This window comes from Dromiciops gliroides, chromosome 1 (genome assembly GCF_019393635.1).
Source record: "Dromiciops gliroides isolate mDroGli1 chromosome 1, mDroGli1.pri, whole genome shotgun sequence".
In the NCBI taxonomy this organism is placed as follows: Eukaryota; Metazoa; Chordata; class Mammalia; order Microbiotheria; family Microbiotheriidae; genus Dromiciops; species Dromiciops gliroides.
This window is the reverse complement of record NC_057861.1, coordinates 228,847,620-228,866,663: the sequence shown is the minus strand read 5'-3', so window position 1 is coordinate 228,866,663 and position 19,044 is coordinate 228,847,620. Positions and strand designations below refer to the sequence as shown.

Genomic DNA, 19,044 nt, shown 5'->3' with positions numbered 1-19,044 from the left:
TCTAAGGGAATAAAATTAACTACTGCTGCCTGGCAACAACAACAAAATAAAACTGCATCCCATGAAGGCCTCCTGCCCAAATACCAGACAGTCACATCTCACTGAGTTTATGAGAGTTGACCAAAACATTGACTACTGCAGTGGAACTATTGCATTCATAATTGGGGCTGTGGATATAGCTGGAGCATAGTGAGCGCCATTATTGCTGTTTAAACAGCAGAAGATCCATCCTTTTTTAAGTGGACCTGCAATTCTATCATTTATGACAGTAAGATATTGAGTATTTTATCTACATTCTTCTTAAAGAAAAGTAAGGAGGGGCAGCTAGGTGGCTCAGTGGATAGAGCAGGACCTGAGTTCAAATCCAGCCTCAGACACCTAACACTCACTAGCTGTGTGACCCTGGGCAAGTCACTTAACCCCAATTGCCTCACCAAAAAAAAAAAAGAAAAAAAAGAAAAGTAAGGATCTTTTCAAATAAAAAGAAAATCTAAATTTCAAAATCGTAGTAAAAATGACCATTTGATAAGGAGGGACATGAAAAGTCAAGAAAGCGATTGTCCTACAGCAAACCAATATTAGATTCAAACAAAGGCCCCAACTTCTCTCCTAAGCCCTAGACCAGTGCTCTTCCGTATAGACCTTGCTATTTTGCAAGTAAATCTTGTGACTTTTCTACAATGTCTAAACATTAGTCAATCGTTGAAATGAATATGATAAGGCTTTAGCTTCACCCACCTTTGAGTGTGCATGTGACTATAACAAAAAATGATAATGGCAGATATAACAGGACTCAGTAGAAAGAAGAGAAACTATAAAATAACAACTGAAAATATTACCCTATTAAGAATGCATACTGGGGCAGCTAGGTGGCACAGTAAATAGAGCACCGGCCTTGGATTCTGGAGGACCTGAGTTCAAATCCAGCCTCAGACCCTTGACACTTGCTAGCTCTGTGACCCTGGGCAAGTCACTTAACCTCAATTGCCTCACCAAAAAAAAAAAAAAAAAGAATGCATACTATGATGCTTTCACCTGGAAACAACCATTGGTAGGTGCTTTTATGTCATCATCAGATCTTTTAAATTTAGACAAGATTGAGACTATTTAACTCCATGAGGAAGCCATCTGCTTTCAAGCATGCAGATGCTAGCCTTTCAATTGTGACTTTCCATGATTCATAACTTATTCATCCTAGGGTACACTCAGACATCTGCTTCATCATCATTTCAGCTCATCATACCATTATCTGTAAAGCTTTATAAACACACCATAAAGGTGATACAATAAAAGAGTAAGGGAAGTTTTACCTCATCTCACAAGAAAGGGGATAGATGTAATGCTCTTTCCAAAACAGGTGATGCAAGTTGGAGGTCAAATGCACATAAGCAGAGAACATATGCACTTTTAAGTATTTCCATTGTTAAATGATACATGGTGCACCTTTCTTAGTGGGAGAAAAATGTTCCTCTAGTGATAGGAGGTTCCTCTGAACCAGCCCAGGGAAGTTGCCTGTGGAATTCACTGATGAATAATACGAGGACAAAATCACCTGTGGAATTTCTCAGGCATCCTTATGACCATTTTGAAGCAGTCCCCTGATCTCTTGCTTGGATACTTTTCGATGTAGGTACTACCTCAGTTTAAGTGAAGGCTGGTGGGAGGAGGTTTGTAGAGGAATATAAAGGAATGGCTCAATGTCCTTTATGATTCTAAAGAAGATGTTTATACTTATTCCAAATCCAGAGAAGAAAAATAAGGCCTATTATATAAGTAACCATGACATAGTGGAAAGAATGCTGGATTTAGAGTCAAACAACATTGTGTTTGTCACTTAACAGAAGAATAACCTTGATTCTTTGGGCCACCGTCTTCCAATCTTTAAAATGAAAAAATTGAACAAGATAACCCCTAAGATACCATCTACTTCTATCTGTGATATTTTGGAAAGAACCAGTTCTCTCCAAATCATCCAGCCCATTTCCCCTATCTCTAGCTTCAATGTCACAATGCCATGTTCATTTGGTATCTGTTCATTTAATAATGGTTTCCAAATTTAAAAAAACCTGAGACTGATGGCATTGCTTCTATAATGGGTTACCCATTACATGTTCATATTTTCTGCCAAATCTTAGTTTTATTATTAATGTCAAAACTACTCTTCCTCTGTGCTTCAAGATCAAATAGTGCTCAGTGATAAGTAATGATGGGTCTTTAGAAAATTCAGTAATTGCAAAAAGAAAGAATCTAGGCAGTCAGGACCCAATTCAATCTACCTTTAAAATCCCCTGCTAACAGTTAAAAAATGTATTTGGGTTGACAGATTGTAAACCTTGCCTTAAACCAGTGTGCAGCAGTTATTTATTCATCCATTGATCTCTCAGGAATTGGTAGGCCATGAATATAAATAAAGAAAAACTATAGTTGCCTTGAGATAAATAAGACATTTTCCTAAGCATTTTTGACAGTTATCTCTGATGGGACCAGAGCTAAGTCTTTGGGGCAATGAAGGGGAGGGAGTGATAGCTGTCTAATTACTTACAATTGCACTATTTTTATTCCCCTATAAAAGTTTTCTGTTATATTGACTTGCCTGATTTGTACAAAATATAAATTTCATTCTATTTCCTTCTTGGTAAGAAATTATTTCCCATACCAAGAAAAGATATTAGCTTAGATGTAAATTAAGTAATTTCAAGCAACCCATTTGTCATTTAGCAAATATTTATTGAAAACCCATAGGGGCATATTAATGCTAGGGATAAGCCACAGAATCATAGATTTTCAGGGTTGAATATATCCTTATATGTCTTACAATTCATTTCAATTCAACTAACGTTCATTAAACACACACTGTGTGCAGAGCTATGTTAGAAGAGTGCAAAGTTTAGATAAGATACAGTGATATGCTGATAGTCTAGAAGTAGAATTGAAACACATACATAGATAACATATGATAATACAACCCCTTCCCAAAACATAAATCCCAAGTATATAACAAATATTAGACATATTTTGTGTCTTTAGTGGGCTTAAAATTTGTAATAGGTAAGAATCCTTCTAGGGGCTGCTAGGTGGCACAGTAGAAAGAGCACCGGCCCTGGATTCAGGAGTACCTGAGTTCAAATCCGGCCTCAGACACTTAACACTTACTAGCTGTGTGACCCGGGGCAAGTCACTTAAACCCAATTGCCTCACCCCCAAAAAAAGAATCCTTCTAAATTACACATTACAAATTATCGTTGTCATCACTCAGTCTCTTAAAATATCATAGGACTATGAAAGATGTATAATATTATTATTACAGGACACCCATGGTGGGGGGGGGCGGGTGTAAGTGTGAAAGAGAAAATTGGTGGAGCATTATATTATCATCTGTCTTATGTAAACTTAGCAGCTGAAAAAGATGAGTTCTGCTTGCCTTTTGTACTGTGGCTACCAACATTATCTCAGCTATCTTGCCTAATTTAGGCTTTACTCACAATAAAGCAAAAGGACTAGCAACATACCATAATAATTAAACTCTTAAAGTGTTTTAAGGTTTTTACATTCATTTCCTCAAAATAAACCTGTGTGACAGATAGGTAATGCAACTATTACTTTCTCAATTTTACATATGAGAAAACTGAAGTACAAAGAGGTTAAGTGACTCATTTCAAGTCAAACATCTATAAAGTATCAGTCAGGTATCCTGACTCCACATGTAGAACTCTCTCTGCTACTCTACATTGGATCTTGGTAGGGAAAAATAATTTCTCTTTTCCTCCCTGTTCCATCACACTTTTTATTGATACCTACTTTATTATTTTCTGCTCATGATTTATTTTTTCCAATCACTTTGAGGGTGAGTGATGAGTCAAATGAGGACCAAGATTTTCACTCGAATACTCAGATCAAAGGAGGCAAAGCAAGACCTAGATATACAGAACTCTAGATTTCCCCTTTTAAAACAAATTATCTTAGTGTTGCTCTGAATGTCTCAGTAGCCACTGACCCAATTTTGTGAATAGCTCATTGTTAATTTATTACCCTACTGATCTTGTATTGTTTAACACCCTTTCATTAATTTTTGAGCAATCACCTTGACACACACTTCCACTTACTTCCTTTTTAAAGTTTTTGTTGTGGGGTAGGAACGAATAATCTATTTGAGGTAACTAGCCTTTTTGAGTCTGCTCAAAACACCAGGATGACAGACAACAGGGACTGAGAATTGGCATGATGAGCCAGGAGACATTGCAATGCTGAAAGTCTGACACAGTTCAACTATACAACTTGCTTCTTTGTTAAAATCACAAAGAAAATCTATATTTGAAAGTATAACATTCTCATAACACTGGATTACAATTCAATCCAACAAGCATTTTTAAGCATATGTATGTCAAGAACTGTGCTAGATGTAGGTACTGTAGCTGAAAATTAAATATCCAAAACTCAAAGGATTTACATTATTGAGGAGGGAGATAACACATATTTAGATCAAGAGATACAAATAAATACACCGTAATTTGGGGGGAGCACTAATAAAGGTCTGACATAGGAAGTAGAATTTCAACTAAAACTTGAAGGAAGCTAGAAATTTTCCCCTCTCAAAGGAAGGAAAGAGATGTAGAGACTTCAAGGCAGCCTTTGTACTCTTTAGCTCCCCCTTAGCTCAGTGATACAGCTTGAGTCCAATAGGAACACATCACTGTTTCAATGCACTGACTTTCATTTCACCTCTGTTAGCCTTGCCTAGGCTCTGTGTCCTGTACTGTAGACAGAGGAGATGAAGAAAGGTGTGGTACATTCCAGGAATGGCAAATAACCCATGCAAAGGGACTGAGACAAGACATGGAATGCTGTGTGTGAAGGACAGTAAGGCCAGTTAAGTAATTTGTCATACAGTATTAGAGCTAAAGGAGACTAAATATGATTGAAATAAACCTTCTTATATGCAGATGAAGAAACAGGCCCAGAGAAGTGAAAGAACTTGCCCATAGATAATTATTGGCAGGGCCTAGATTAAAGCTAGGGTTTCTGAATCCCATTTCATTTTTTCCCCACTACCCTACTACCCACCCTTCATCTTTTATCCTAAACTCAGACAGTCATAATAGCCTAAAGTAATTTCTGAATTAAAGGTAAACTGACCCCCCAAAATGATTTCCACCAGGTAAACAATCCTTTATAAGCACATTCCAACCCCCTTCCTCACTTATACCTGATATGCCAGGTCTGGTTCATACTAATCGCTTTTTCTAAAATAACATGAAGTATGAAGGCAACTGGAAAATTGGGAGTGAATTCCAAATTGCAAGGGTTTTTTTTTGTTTTGTTTTGTTTTTTAGTGAGGCAATTGGGGTTAAGTGACTTGCCCAGGGTCACGCAGCTAGTAAGTGTTAAGTGTCTGAGGCCGGATTTGAACTCAGGTACTCCTGACTCTAGGGTCAGTGCTCTATCCACTGTGCTACCTAGCTGCCCCATGAGGGTTTTTTTATAATAAGTGTTTGAGAGGTCACCCACTAACTATTTTAAAGTTCTGCTCATCATGGTGCATTGGGAAGAATGTTGGATTTGGACTCAAAAGAGCAGAGTTTCAAATCCCAGTTCTACCTGTGTAACCTTGAGCAAGTCACTTCTCTGTTTCTTTGTGTCCTCTATTATTGAATGAAGGCTTGAATTAAATGACCCTAAAAGTTCATTCCAACTCTATATCAATGATCACTGGCTTTCACAAGCTGCCTGATCTTCAAATCAAATGAGTCACTGATGTCTAGAAACATCTTTCTTCTTAAAGTGGAGAAGAGATTGATGGCCCTCCAGGAAGCTGTCTGTGCTAAACAGCTACCCTTTAGCTCAATGATGCAGTAAAAGTCCAACATTAAACTTCATTACTGCTCTCAGAGCAGTATCTTCCTCTGTCTTCTTCTGACCCTGTTTTGGCTTTGTGTTCTGAAATGGAGATACTGAGTCTTACCATTTTACACAAGGAATAGGGGACTCTGGATGAGACCAAACTAACTTTCCAGAAACTTTCCAAGGTCTGTAACTAAACAAGATTCACTGCATATAATAAGGGACAGTGACCTTTGAACAGATCCCTGTTAAGCCCCACCCTTGTTGGGAAACCCCACAGACATACTTGCACACCACTCCAAGGTATTGCAATTCAGTTCTGTTTTTGTTTTGTTTTGTTTTTACAACCTGGAACTGTCTTCTAATTAAAGGCATGGCTTCGCTTCCTTTCTTTTCCTCTCCCATTGGTTAACCTAAGTCTCTAGGTATGAATGACCACAGAAAATACAACTTACAACTTTTTTTAAAAAGCCAAAGTTAGTCTTTTCTACGTTATGGATCTCTTCAACAGCCTCCTTAAATAATGTTATTAATGCTAATTATAGGAGCCTGTGTAAAAGGCTTGACATGGCATATACATAACCGTAAAAGCCGAAATTTTCCACCCTTGCTCCCTAGCGAATCCAATCCTTACCCAGCTGATACACAGCCAGGGTCTACGCAGTCAAATCAGCAAGCGCGGGAACGAACGTGAGCCGGCACACACACAAACACAGACACACACTCACCCACTCACACCTAGCCTGGATCATCTGTGGCAGAATCTAAGTCCTTGATCGGCTATCCTTCACCTATTACAGAAGCGAAATGATTTCCTCTCAGTCACCTCTATCAAAACACTGCAACAACCCGTCTCGCTGCAGTAGCAGTCTCCAGTCACCGCAGCAGCTACAGCAACCTCTAGCCAGAGTTTCAGGTTCGGCTCCTTTAGAAATCTTACTCCTTTCAACCACCTTTTTCTTCTTTCTTTCTCCTCTCACACCCTCTATTCCCACCCCCAGGCCTTCGGGCCCTCTTTTCCAGAAATCCCCCAGCAACCCCTGCCACTTCACCACTCCTCTAGGGTTCAAATAGAAGCAGCCGAAGCCCGCACCTCTGAGCTCCCTCCACCCACCCACCCCATCATCCAGGTACCCGATGTCCTGGCAAAGTTCCCATTCTCAAGGTGCCTGGCCTCGTCTGGTCCGTGAAGAGTAACCCAGAGTCAAAACGCTCGGAGAGTGAACAGCTAGGTTGTTGCTTCTGCTGCTGCTGCTGCATATTTCCATTGGAGGTCCCAAAACAATATTAAAGAAGAGGGAAAGAGACACATGGAAATAGTCTTCCTCCGAGCATTAAGGATGGGCCAGAGGGGCCTCTTTTTCCCTTCCTCCTCCCTATCCCAGTCCAAGTCTGGCCACTAGGTGACTCAATAGGAAAGGGGTTAACGTTACCTGGAGCAAACACCATGATCTCCTCCGGCAGCGAATACCCCAAGGTGGAGAACAAGCGACACCCAGAAGGTGAGGGGAAGAGAAGGGGCAAGCTGTAAAGGCAGAGGAGGGTGGGATCTGGGAAGACCAGAAAGCCAGTGGACGTTGGGAGATGAGAACACAGAGCAGGGCCTCTGGGATAGGGGGACAGGCAGAACCTTGGACAGCTCCCTTGCCCTGCTTAGCTACTTAGTAGTGAGCTGAACCTGCCCCTAGCCAGGAGTCTAACTGGGCTTTGGTTGTTCCCTCCACAATGCACTGCTCTGGCGGCGGCGGCGGCGGCGGCGGCAGGAGGAGGAGGAGGAGATCGACCCAGGGCTCAGCTCATTCCTCATTTCTGTGCCAGCTCAGCGTACGTTGCTGCTCAAGGGAAAAAGTAACCACTACAGTTTCAACTGGAGGAGAAAGGAAGGAGAAAAGGAGAGAAAAAAGGTAATTGCCTATTCTCCCAGCAGGGGGACAGCTAATTACTTCTAATTACCTGCTGTCTTTGGCCCCCACGGATGCACATTGACATTTAAGATGAGGTTGCTTTTTTCACTCAAAGAGCTTTACTTTGAGGGATGATTTTGAATTAGGAAAGTTGCATTTAGACTGGATCTGTGAGGGGTGGGTCCCGAGAGTTCCTGTAATTTACCCAAACTAGCCATGCTACCTTTCTCACAGTCCAAATCCCTCTACCAGGAACAGAAAGAAAAGAAAAGGAAAAAATGGGTAACTTTCAGAGCAAGGAAGGAAGGAGTTTCTAGCAGAGCACCAAAATGTAAACCTAGTCCCAGAGAAAATCCTGTTTCTCAAGACAAAAATCATATCAAATTAATATGCTTTGTTCACAGCAATCTTCTCAAATAGGTAGTATGAGCATTGAAAATCAACAAAGTGAACCAACAAAGTGACCCAAGGTCATGTTCTGAGAAGTGGCAAAAGTTGGGACTCAAAACCAGGTCTGCTACTATCAAGACCAGTGCCTTCATGCCTACACTACCTGCCTCTATGTTGCCATCTCAGATACTCAAAGAATAGCAACAGGGCTTTCACTTGTCTCTCTTCCTCTGCATACATTAAAACTGAACGAACTCAAAAATGTATATTCCTATCTGAGATATATGTACTTTCTCTTGACTTTGGTAAGTATATTTTGAGCTGATCTAAACCATCTGACTTCATAGGCATGTATTTAAATCTAGCCATTGATCATCAAATAGCCATTTGAAGGCGTCCATGTAGTTCCAAGATCATGCCTGTGTAGTATATACATACCAAACAATGGGCTATCATAACGTTGTACTATTCAACTCTTCAGACAATTCAATAGCATACAACAGAGACCAAAACACAGAGACACAGCCCACATTTATAAAAGGCACCTATCCAGTACAGACCAGGATAGCATTATCTATCCATTTGTGAGGATGAATTTAATTTTTATTTTTATCTTTTGTTTTTACATACCTAATTTCCCCTGTATTCCTCACTTTGCCCCCTCCAAAACAACTGTAATCTCAATTATAACATTTCTTATGTGCCTATTATATGAATGGTCCCATCCTAGGTTTTAGGGTATGAAGATGATGGAGGAGAAATTCTGCCCTCAAAGAGCTTGAGTTCTCTATAGATTTTTTTTGTTATCTTAATGAAAGAAAGTACAGCCTGGTTGAAAGTGAAAGGGATTTTTAGTTAGGGGAGAACTTAGCTTGAAGCCTACCACTGATACTAGCCTATGACCATAAACAAAACACTTAATCTTTCTGAATGTTGTTTTCTTCATCTATGAGCTGGCATAATAAAATTATTCTCATAATATCTATCGCATAGGGTTGTTGTGAAAGCCAACTGAGATAACATGTAGAAAGCACTTTGGCAGCTTTGAAGTGCCATATAAATGTTTGTAAATAATTTTATTTTCATCTAGCCTTCTTCAAAGACTTATAGCCCTAAAGCTGGAAAAGTCATTAGAAATCATCTAGTCGGGACAGCTAGGTGGCGCAGTGGATAGAGCACCAGCCCTGGAGTCAGGAGTACCTGAGATCAAATCCGGACTCAGACACTTAACACTCACTAGCTGTGTGACCCTGGGCAAGTCACTTAACCCCAATTGCCTCACTAAAAAAAAAAAAAAAAGAAATCATTTAGTCCTGTCTACTTGTATAGATGAGAAAAAATTAGGTTCAGGAGGGTTATGACTTGCCCAAGTTCATACAAGCAATAAGTAGTCAAAACCCGGCCCACTTAGAAATTATAAATTTCTTAATGATTCGAATGTTGAAAAGGATATTATTCAATTTTTAAAAATACAAAGTGATCGTTGATAAAATTTTATAAAACTAAAGTAGATTGGGGGTGGCTTTTGGACCAATTTAAAGTTATTTTGTAAAAAGAAAGAATGATTCTCTCATTACATCAAGCAATGTTCCTTCACTTCTAAGTTGTATCAATGCTTAACCTAGGCTTTGTCTGAGATTAAAATACAGCCCTTTTTATTTTTTTTAAGTAATAAACATTTTTATTTATAGTTTTGGGTTCCAATTTTAATCCCTCTTTCCCTCCCTTTCCTCCCCCATCCCTGAAGTAGTAAGCAAAGAGATATGGACTATGCATGTATGATTATGTAAAACATTATCATATTAGTAATTTTATATAAGAAAACTTGATTAAAAGAAAAAATTAGAGAAAGTGAAAAATAGCACACTTCACTCAGTGTTCCATCAATATCAGATCTTTCTTTGGAGGTGGATAGTATGTTTCATCAATAGTCCTTTGGGATTGCCCTGGATCATTGTCTTCTTAAGAATAGTTGTGATTCATAGTTCTTCATCAAAAAATATTGCTGTCTCTGTGAACAATGTTCTCTTGGTTCTGCTCACTTCACTATACATCAGTTCATACGAGTCTTTCCAGGCCTTTCTGAAATCATCCTGCTTGTCATTTCTTATAGCACAATAATATTCGTATATACCACAGCTTGTTTAGCCATTCTCCAACTGATAGGCATTCCTTTGATTTCCAATCCGTAGCCACCACAAAAAGAGCTTCTATAAATATTTTTGTACAAATAGGTCTTTTTTCTCTTTGGAGGGATTAAGATAGTCCTTTTAAAATTATTTTTATTTAGTTAATTAAATATTTCTGAATTACATATAAAAAATTTTAACAATCATTTTTTTTTAATTTTGAGTTCCAAATTCTTTCCCTCTCTCCCCTTTCACCTCCTTGAGAAGGCAGGAAATTTTATATCAATTATTCATGTGAAGTCATGCAAAACATATTTCCATATTAGTCATGTTGCAAAAGAAAAGACAAGCAAAAGAAAATAATAAAAATAAAGTATTTTAAAAACATGTTTCAATCTGCATTCAGAGTTGATCAGTCCCCTTTATGGAAATGGATAGCATTTTTTATCATGAGTCCTTTGGAATAAGATAATTATCTCTAATACTTGGAGCTAGCTTGGACTTCTCTTTTAAGCACTAAGAACTAACTGATCTTCTTTACATCCTTCAAAGTTCCTACCTCCTGCAGTACTTCTACCCATGTTCTGGCTCTAGATCTGATGTTGCTTCCAGCCTATATTAGTTATCAAAAGATTTACAGAGCTAGAAATGCTGATATTTGCTCATAACACAGACAATTTTCTACCCTTCCTGGCCCAGCTGGTTGGCTTCACCCCCATTATCTAAATCATTGATTCTCAAAATTTGGTGTGAGGACCTCTGAAGGTACCTGAGACCCTTTCAGAATATTGTCAAGGTCAAAATTATTTTCATAGTAATATTAAGATGTGGTTTAGCTATCAAAATACTCCTTCCTTTTCCAACTATGTAGCTGTATAAAGCTGGGGGGGGGAGTTACGTATACTTAAATCAAAACAACAGATTGCAACAGATTGAATGTAGAAGCAGATATGAGAATACAACTGTCTTCTATTGTGCCAGATAATAAAAATTGCTTTTAAAAAAGTAAAACAATGTCACTCTCTCACATTTTGTTTGTTTTGCAAAATAGTTATTTTTTCTTTTTAAAAACATTTAATAGTATTTTATTTTTTCCAGTTACATGTAAACATAGTTTTGAACATTTGTTTTTATGATTTTGAGTTCCAAATTTTTCTCCCTCTCTCCCTTTCCTGTCCCCTCTCCAAGACAGAAAGCAATCTGATATAGCTTATATATCTACAGTCACATTAAACATTTCCACATTAGTCATGTTGTGAAATATAAGAATATGGAAAAACCTCAAAAAAGAAAAAAACAAACAAAAAAGAGTAGAAATAGAATGGTTCGATCTGTAGTCAGATTCCATAGTTCTTTTTTCTAGATGTGGAGAGCATTTTCCATAATAAATACTTTGAAATTGTCTTGGAACATTGTATTGCTGAGAGGAGCTAAGTCTATCACAGTTGATCATTGTACAGTGTTGCTGATACTGTGAACAATGTTCTGCTGGTTCTGCTCACTTCACTCAGCATCAGTCCACTTAAGTCTTTCCAGGTTTTTTCTGAAACCTACCTGATCATCAATTCTTATAACAATAGTATTCAGTAGTTATTTTCATAAAAATCTATTTTATATTCACATGTAATAGGTTTATAATTCCGAATGAATTAGTAAATATTTTTAAATTTTATCAGATTTTTTTCTGAATATGGTAAATATAAACACATATAACCCACATAAGCAAAAGCTCCTTGGGATCCTCAAGAACTTTTTAGAATATTTAGGGGTCCTCAATTTTTTAAGAATATAAAGGGGTTCTGAGACCAAAAAGGTTGAGAATTGCTGATCTGGAGGAGAAGTCATAGGCTCCATTCAGAAACTTTTCATCCATAGTAAAAGAAGGATCACTTTATCCCAAATTCTATTGCATCATAATTCCTCTTTAAAACATATTGTCGGGGGCAGCTAGGTGGAGCAGTGGATAGAGAACTGCCCCTGGATTGAGGAGGACCTGAGTTCAAATCCAGACTCAGACACTTGACACTGAGTAGCTGTGTGACCCTGGGCAAGTCATTTAACCCTCATTGCCCTGCAAAATAAAAACAAAACCAAAACATATCTTCAAGGTATGATAGAAAAAAAATATTATACTTGGAGTCAGAAGATCTGGAGTCAAAAATCCGGATTTCTTACTTCAGTTATATTTAAGTTAAAAAACACACCTCTATAACTGACATTCTTTTTAGGAGCCACAGCATTTACAGAGTTAGGTAAATACAAGTGAAAAGGTAGAATAGGAAAAGGAACTGGAGCTACAGTTTCATTGATATAGGGAGCTCATTACAGGTAGACATCTTGCTTATAACTTATAGTCTTAGAGAACTTCCTAAACCACTGAGCAGTTAATTGACTGGGCCTAAGTCATAAAGCTGTTATGTGTCAGAGGTAGGAATTGAACAGGTGTCTTCCTAGTTTGAAAACCAGCACTCTACTCTCTGCTATGTTAACACATCTTGAAAATTTTACTGAAGTATAAATAGAGCACACAACAATCCTATCACTGCTACATAAGGGAATTTATAGAGAGCGCCAATAACTTGAAGGTATCAGTGAAGGAACTTACTGTCTGTGTGATCTTGGGTAGTTCAATTCTAGGTTTCCTTATCTATGAAATGAGGGGGTTGTATTGGATGATCACCAAGGTTCTTTCCTGCTCTAAATCCTATGACCTTCCTGATGTATAAACAATTGTCTACTAGATAAAGGGTTCTTAACCTTTTTTTTGCATCATGGAACCCTTTGGCAGTATGGATCCCTTCTCGGGACAACATTTTGTTTTGCAAACATTGTTGAAGGAAATTCTGAATTCCAGTTAGAGTTTAGTGAAAATAACATGTAATTTTTCCATTCCAAGTTCACAGACTCCTTGAAATCTATCCACACTCCCTGGGTCCATGGACCACAATTAAGGACTCCAATGGTAGATGGTGGTTGGTGATAGAGAGAGACAGAGACAAACAGACAGAGGTAGGGCTTTTATTCCTTGTTATTATATGAGTTCTATATATTAGGCCCTAGAGCTATGAGTTGTAAATTGTAAGTTCACCTGCTTAATAACAGGAAGCTAACTAGAAGTCCTCTACCCTTGTTTTGTCCTTGACATGATGACCAACACAGCATGGTAGAGATGATTCAGTTACATGGAAATTCCCCCAACTTATTTTTGTGCCTCTGTAGTACTCTCTTTTGTCCAACATGAGTAGTGACAATCTTATGACCACTTAGTCAATGGAGAAGCCCCATGCTTTACCCCACCTGAGATCCTTCTGCTGACATGCCATTTCTAGCTGATGCATCATTTTGGGGCCATGAAGCAAGATCTATCAATCAATGGGATTCTGTACTTTGTAGAGCCTCTTTAGAGTGTTTAGGTATCAAAGCTGGTAACAAGCCTTATAAAAATAAGACCTTGGAAGAAGGAGACATCTCAGATAATGAAGAAGATCTAAGGTACATTTCATTAGAGGGGACCATAGACCCTTTAATAAATTATTATTATTGGGAAGCAGCTAGGTGGCACAGTAGATAAAGCACCAGGCCTTGGATTCAGGAGGACCTAAGTTCAAATCCGATCTCAGATACTTGACACTTACTAGCTGTGTGACTTTGGGCAAGTCACTTAACCCTCATTTCCCCGCCAAAAAAAAGTATTATTGGCTCAGAACTTTGTCTCAGTGGTTTTCCTTGTAGGTTGGGCAATTATAATCCCCACACACCTTCTAGCATAGTCAAATGTACCAAGTTTTCCTAGACTTTCTCCACATCCTCTAAACTGACAGTGCCCCACAATGGACATTCAAATACCCAAGTCAGTTGACCAGAGCATAACTCGAGTAGTATAATAAATATATCAATAAAAAAGTTTAAATCAAAATTAAATAAATATAAATCTTAATATTTCCACTATCCCTTTCTAAAATTGACACAATTACTGCCAATCAAATAGGGGATGAGGATGGAAGTCAGATGTAGAATTCTGATTCTATGACAGCCTTGAAAGAATGAAAGAAAAACTACTTATGAAGTGCTTACCACATACACAGTACCATACTAGAGACTACAGATACAAATAGAAGAGTGGAACATTCCCTGATCTCAAGGGTCCCACATATGGTTAAACAACACATATAGGCTGTTGTTGTTCAGTCATTTAATCATATCTGACTCTTTGTGGCCCCCAAATGAGGTTTGGGGGGACAAAGATACAGGAGTGATTTGCCATTTCCTTCTTTAATACATTAAGGCAAACAGAGATTAAGCGGCTTGCCAAGGGTCACACAGCTAGTGAGTGTCTGAAGCCAGACTTGAACTCAGATCTTCCTGACTCCAGGTCCATCACACTATCCACTGAGCCATCTAGTAGTTCTAGACTCATATAGGAGGACTGGATATAAATCAGGTGGAGAGGCCTGGTGGTCCTTGGTGTACAGAAATAAAGCAGCTGGTTACATATATATTTTTGAGGATACTCCCAGTAATAAAACCAAATCAGTTTCTGATTCTGAAACATTCAAAGAGGCCAAGGACTTTGGTGGTGAGAACTTTCTTTTCCTGGTCTTCAGTAAGCTTTGGCCACTGAGGACAGGCAGGAACTGCATTACCTGCGTGTGCAATTTCTAGTTCATACCTGTACAAGGCTTGCTTTTTGATAATAGCTGAGCAAATGGCCTAAAAGCAGAGTTGGTAGAGGTTGGGGGAGGAACCACTGCTATTCCCAGGTGTTTGAGGTTACCTTTCCATATGTGTCAGCTTAAGGGATTGTTCTTATATGTGATGGATGTAAGGCCCAGCTGGAAATACAACAGATGGCCTAGGGGTTCCTGCTATTTCCAGGGTTGTTGACTACAGGATTCTGTGATTTCTTCACCATGGTTTGAGGGGTAATAGAGTCATAGTGGTAGCAGTTGTTTAACCCCTAAGTACATTATGTTTATCTTATTCAATCACTCACTTCTCTTACTATTTTCACCATACCTTTGTGCCCAGTCATAACCTTCTTTCTTCTTCCCCCCTTTGTTTCATAAAGCAGAGAATTTGAGATTATCCTTATGCCAATGTATATATTTAGACTTTTTCTTTGACTCTTTATGGGTATTTTTTATGTTTTAAACAGTAATATTCTCATCCCATAATAAGTACTATATAAATGTTAGCTTTTATCATCATCATCATGTACCAGAACACAGTGAGTCCAAATTGTACTGTTTCATTTTACAGATTTTTGAGAGTAACAACAAAGATAGTGTTGAAAAATCACCTTTTTCACTCTTAAGGGTTTCTATAAAAATTAAAATCGAGACAAGATAACTGTGTTAGAATCAATATAAAAGACAATGAGGAAAACAAGGAAAATGTAGAAAGAAAAAAGCAAAAATTAAAAGAATTAAAAAATATATACGATGTATGTGTATAAAAGAAAATGGGGAGAGAGCAAATGGAAGTAGCACAAATGGGAAAGAATGAAAAAAGAAGTATAAGAAGTATATTAGAAGGCAGGAGGTCAATGATAATGATTTTGTGTGAAAGAAGGAAAGAGGAAATGAAAAAAAGAATCTCATGAGCTTAAAGAGTATAGGCTAAGAATTCTGTAGTGGCCAGGTTTGATAACTGATAGACTGCATTGCTGGATTTTTAAGAACCCTGAAGGAAATTAGAAAAGAGATGATGAAATATTTATATTTTCCAAAAGGAAAAATAACTAAAATTTTACTAACTAAAATACATTTTCTTCTTGAAAAACCTAGCTAGGGAAATGTCAAAGTGAAAATTATATTTAAAAAATCATATAGCTTCTTTTAAAATAGGAGTAGAGAGCTTTTTATAGACTATTGACTCAAAGGGAAATTTTTCAATTCAATGACCATATACAAGTCAAAAAACATTTTTGTGTTTTCAAGAAAAAATAAAAAACACCAAATTCATGATTTTAAAATTTTGAAGGGGGTATATAAAATGCTATTTTAAAAATACTAAAAAATATATCTTCCATGTGGCCAGTTTAGATACAAAGATAGAAGTGACAAAAAGAGAAAAGTTAAAAGAAATTTCTTTTAAATTACTGGAGGAGAGAAGGGCATACAGGAAAGTAAGAACAAAGGCTTTTTTAAACTTGAACTTTAAAAAGTGAATAAAAAATGAAGGGGGGAGAAAAAGAATAAGCAATAAACCCACACGTGAAAGATATAATCATCTGAAGAGAGACAAAGAGAATTGCATTCAGAGAAGTGCATTAAATTGAATCTCAATTCATCTGAGCTTCTGAGAGAGAAAAAAATTTACTAGGCTGTCAGGCTAGTGCCCCTCTTACACCATACATCCCACTGGGGCTAAGAACTGTAGAATAAGTTATTAATTTTTTCTTACTACTCTTTGAAATACTGATTAGTTGATCAACCAAATTTTCAAAAGTCTTAATGGTTGTTTTTTTAATTTATGTATCTATAAGTTCTATTCTTCTGTGAAAACCTCCAAAATAATCCTTGGATGAATTTATTCTGTTCTTCATTGAATACTCCAAATACCCTGTTAGATGAGGATTTTGTCTTAAAACTTTTATCGGGGCAGCTAGGTGGCGCAGTGGATAGAGCACTGGCCCTGGAGTCAAGAGTACCTGAGTTCAAGTCCGGCCTCAGACACTTAATACTTACTAGCTGTGTGACCCTGGGCAAGTCACTTAACCCCAAGTGCCTCACTAAAAAAAAACCTTTTACCACAGCCCAAACCAAAGCAGTATCATCTGAATGAATATTAGTGGAGTCAATATAATTAATTTGAAAATTAGCACTGCTTTAAAGAGCAAACATTTTCTCAATTTATAATTCTATCAAATTTTCATAAAAGAGTACTATGAGTACACATATCCTACATAAAGCATCATATCTTTCCAGATTTAATGAATCTGGAAAAAAGAATTTCTTTTATTTTTGGAAGTATAAATTAATTGTACTTTTCCTGTAACAACTAGATACTTGTATTGTAAATTTAACTGGAGATTATTTTGGTTATCTCTCTATATTTCATTTTACTTCACTACATCTAAAAGTGTGTGGTTTTGCTGATGTGGGTACACTCTCTGTCACTACAAATCAACCCCTTTCATGGTTTCATGACTTATTCTGTTCTATTATTCACACCCTGTGGTGGCCAACATGCTGAAGCTCCCTTCAAACTGAGGTAGCTACTCTTAGAATGGCCATCCATCTCCTAGAATAAATTTGAAACAGGGGTGTGTGGGGAGCCAGCTCATTATGGCAGAGAGCCAATTTTCTTTGTGGATCTTCACACTTCAGAAATCTGCAGTCACTGCAAGTAAGGGATTGGTTTGTTGCTTTCTAGACTTATAAATGTGTCCTGAGTACATTTCTACCACCACCATTCAAATCCTTTTGTTAAATATCTACCAGTACACTCCTAACGTTTTTAACTTTGCTTTTTAAACTCATGATGTATAATAGGCCTGGTCACAGTTTCCCCTCTGCTGGAATCAGACTTCAAGAATTCACACAGACCTTCATGATATTAGAAAACATCAAAGTAGAATCTAAGTGTAGAATATTATCTTTATAATGATCATAGAACAGATCAAATAATTTCATCAGCCTAAAATCCTGCATTTCAAGGAATCAAAACTCTGTTAATGTGAATAATTACAAGAAGTTTTTCTAAATGCTAACCACAGAATCCTTCTGGGAGGCAGAGAGTCTGGCAATAATAAACACTCAGAAAAGCTCATATCCGACAGAGGAAAGCTTCCAAGTGCACATCATTATGAATCTCAAGGAAGTGTGCAGCTTTTCACGAAAGTCAGGAACATGCCAGGATTCTGGACCATCCTCATTCCTCATCCCAACCCCCATTCTGATTTGGTGTTAGGAGAAACTAAAGAATGGGTACATGCAATTTGTACCTAACCCAGAAGTAAGGAACTATTTTACCTGGTAGTTTTATTCTCATATTACCTAGATGAAATTGTTGTTGTTCAGTTGTTTCAGTTGTGTCTCATTCTTCATGAACCCATTTGGAATTTTCTTGGCAAAGATACTGGAGTGGTTTGCCATTTTCTTCTCCAGGTCATTTTTCAGATGAGGCAATCAAGAAAAACAAGGTTAAGTGACTTTCCCAGGGTCACAAATTAAGTGGCTGAGGCCAAATTTGAACTCAGGAATGAATCTTCTTGACTCTAAGTCCAGTATTTGATCGTAGGTGAGCATATAGAAAAAGTATTCTCACCCAAAATGAACCTCTGTACTTTCTAGGTGGGAAAAATAGAGGTGATATATCTACACAGGTTATATTTTGTTCATTTTTTTATGAATGACATATTTCTGTACTATCAGACAGACCAGCCATGTTTTCTCTCCAGCTGTACTCACAAAATTTATCACTGGGACCAAGAACCCTCCCTACCAGAGAACTAAAAGAAGTAGCAAAAGGAAATCACTGAACCATCATCAGTGTCTTTAAGAAATCATGGCAGGGAGCAACTAGGTGGCGAAGTGGATAGAACACTGGCCCTGGATTCAGGAGGACCTGAGTTCAAGTCATTCACTTGACACTTACTAGCTGTGTGACCCTGGGCAAGTCACTTAACCCTCATTGCCCTGCAAATAAATAAATAAATAAACAAACAAACAAACAAATAAATAAATAGATGGGCAGATAAATAATTAAATAAATAGATAGATAGACAAATAAATAAATAAATGAATGAATGAATAAATAAATACATTGATAGATAGATA

General features: G+C 37.5%; 1 protein-coding gene and 1 long non-coding RNA gene across 2 annotated transcripts in view; one reads left to right on the top strand and one right to left on the bottom strand.

The window, feature by feature from the left end:
* AKAIN1 (A-kinase anchor inhibitor 1) overlaps positions 1–6,782 on the bottom strand; it is an 80,375-nt gene extending 73,593 nt beyond the window's left edge. Inside the window, exon 1 of the mRNA XM_043976237.1 lies at positions 6,665–6,782. The gene's annotated coding sequence lies outside the window, so the exon portion shown is untranslated. The remainder of the gene's footprint in view (positions 1–6,664) is intronic.
* A 505-nt stretch (positions 6,783–7,287) lies between these two features.
* LOC122735001 overlaps positions 7,288–19,044 on the top strand; it is a 119,435-nt gene continuing 107,678 nt past the window's right edge. The window contains exon 1 of the long non-coding RNA XR_006354092.1: positions 7,288–7,742. This is a non-coding gene — a long non-coding RNA (uncharacterized LOC122735001). The remainder of the gene's footprint in view (positions 7,743–19,044) is intronic.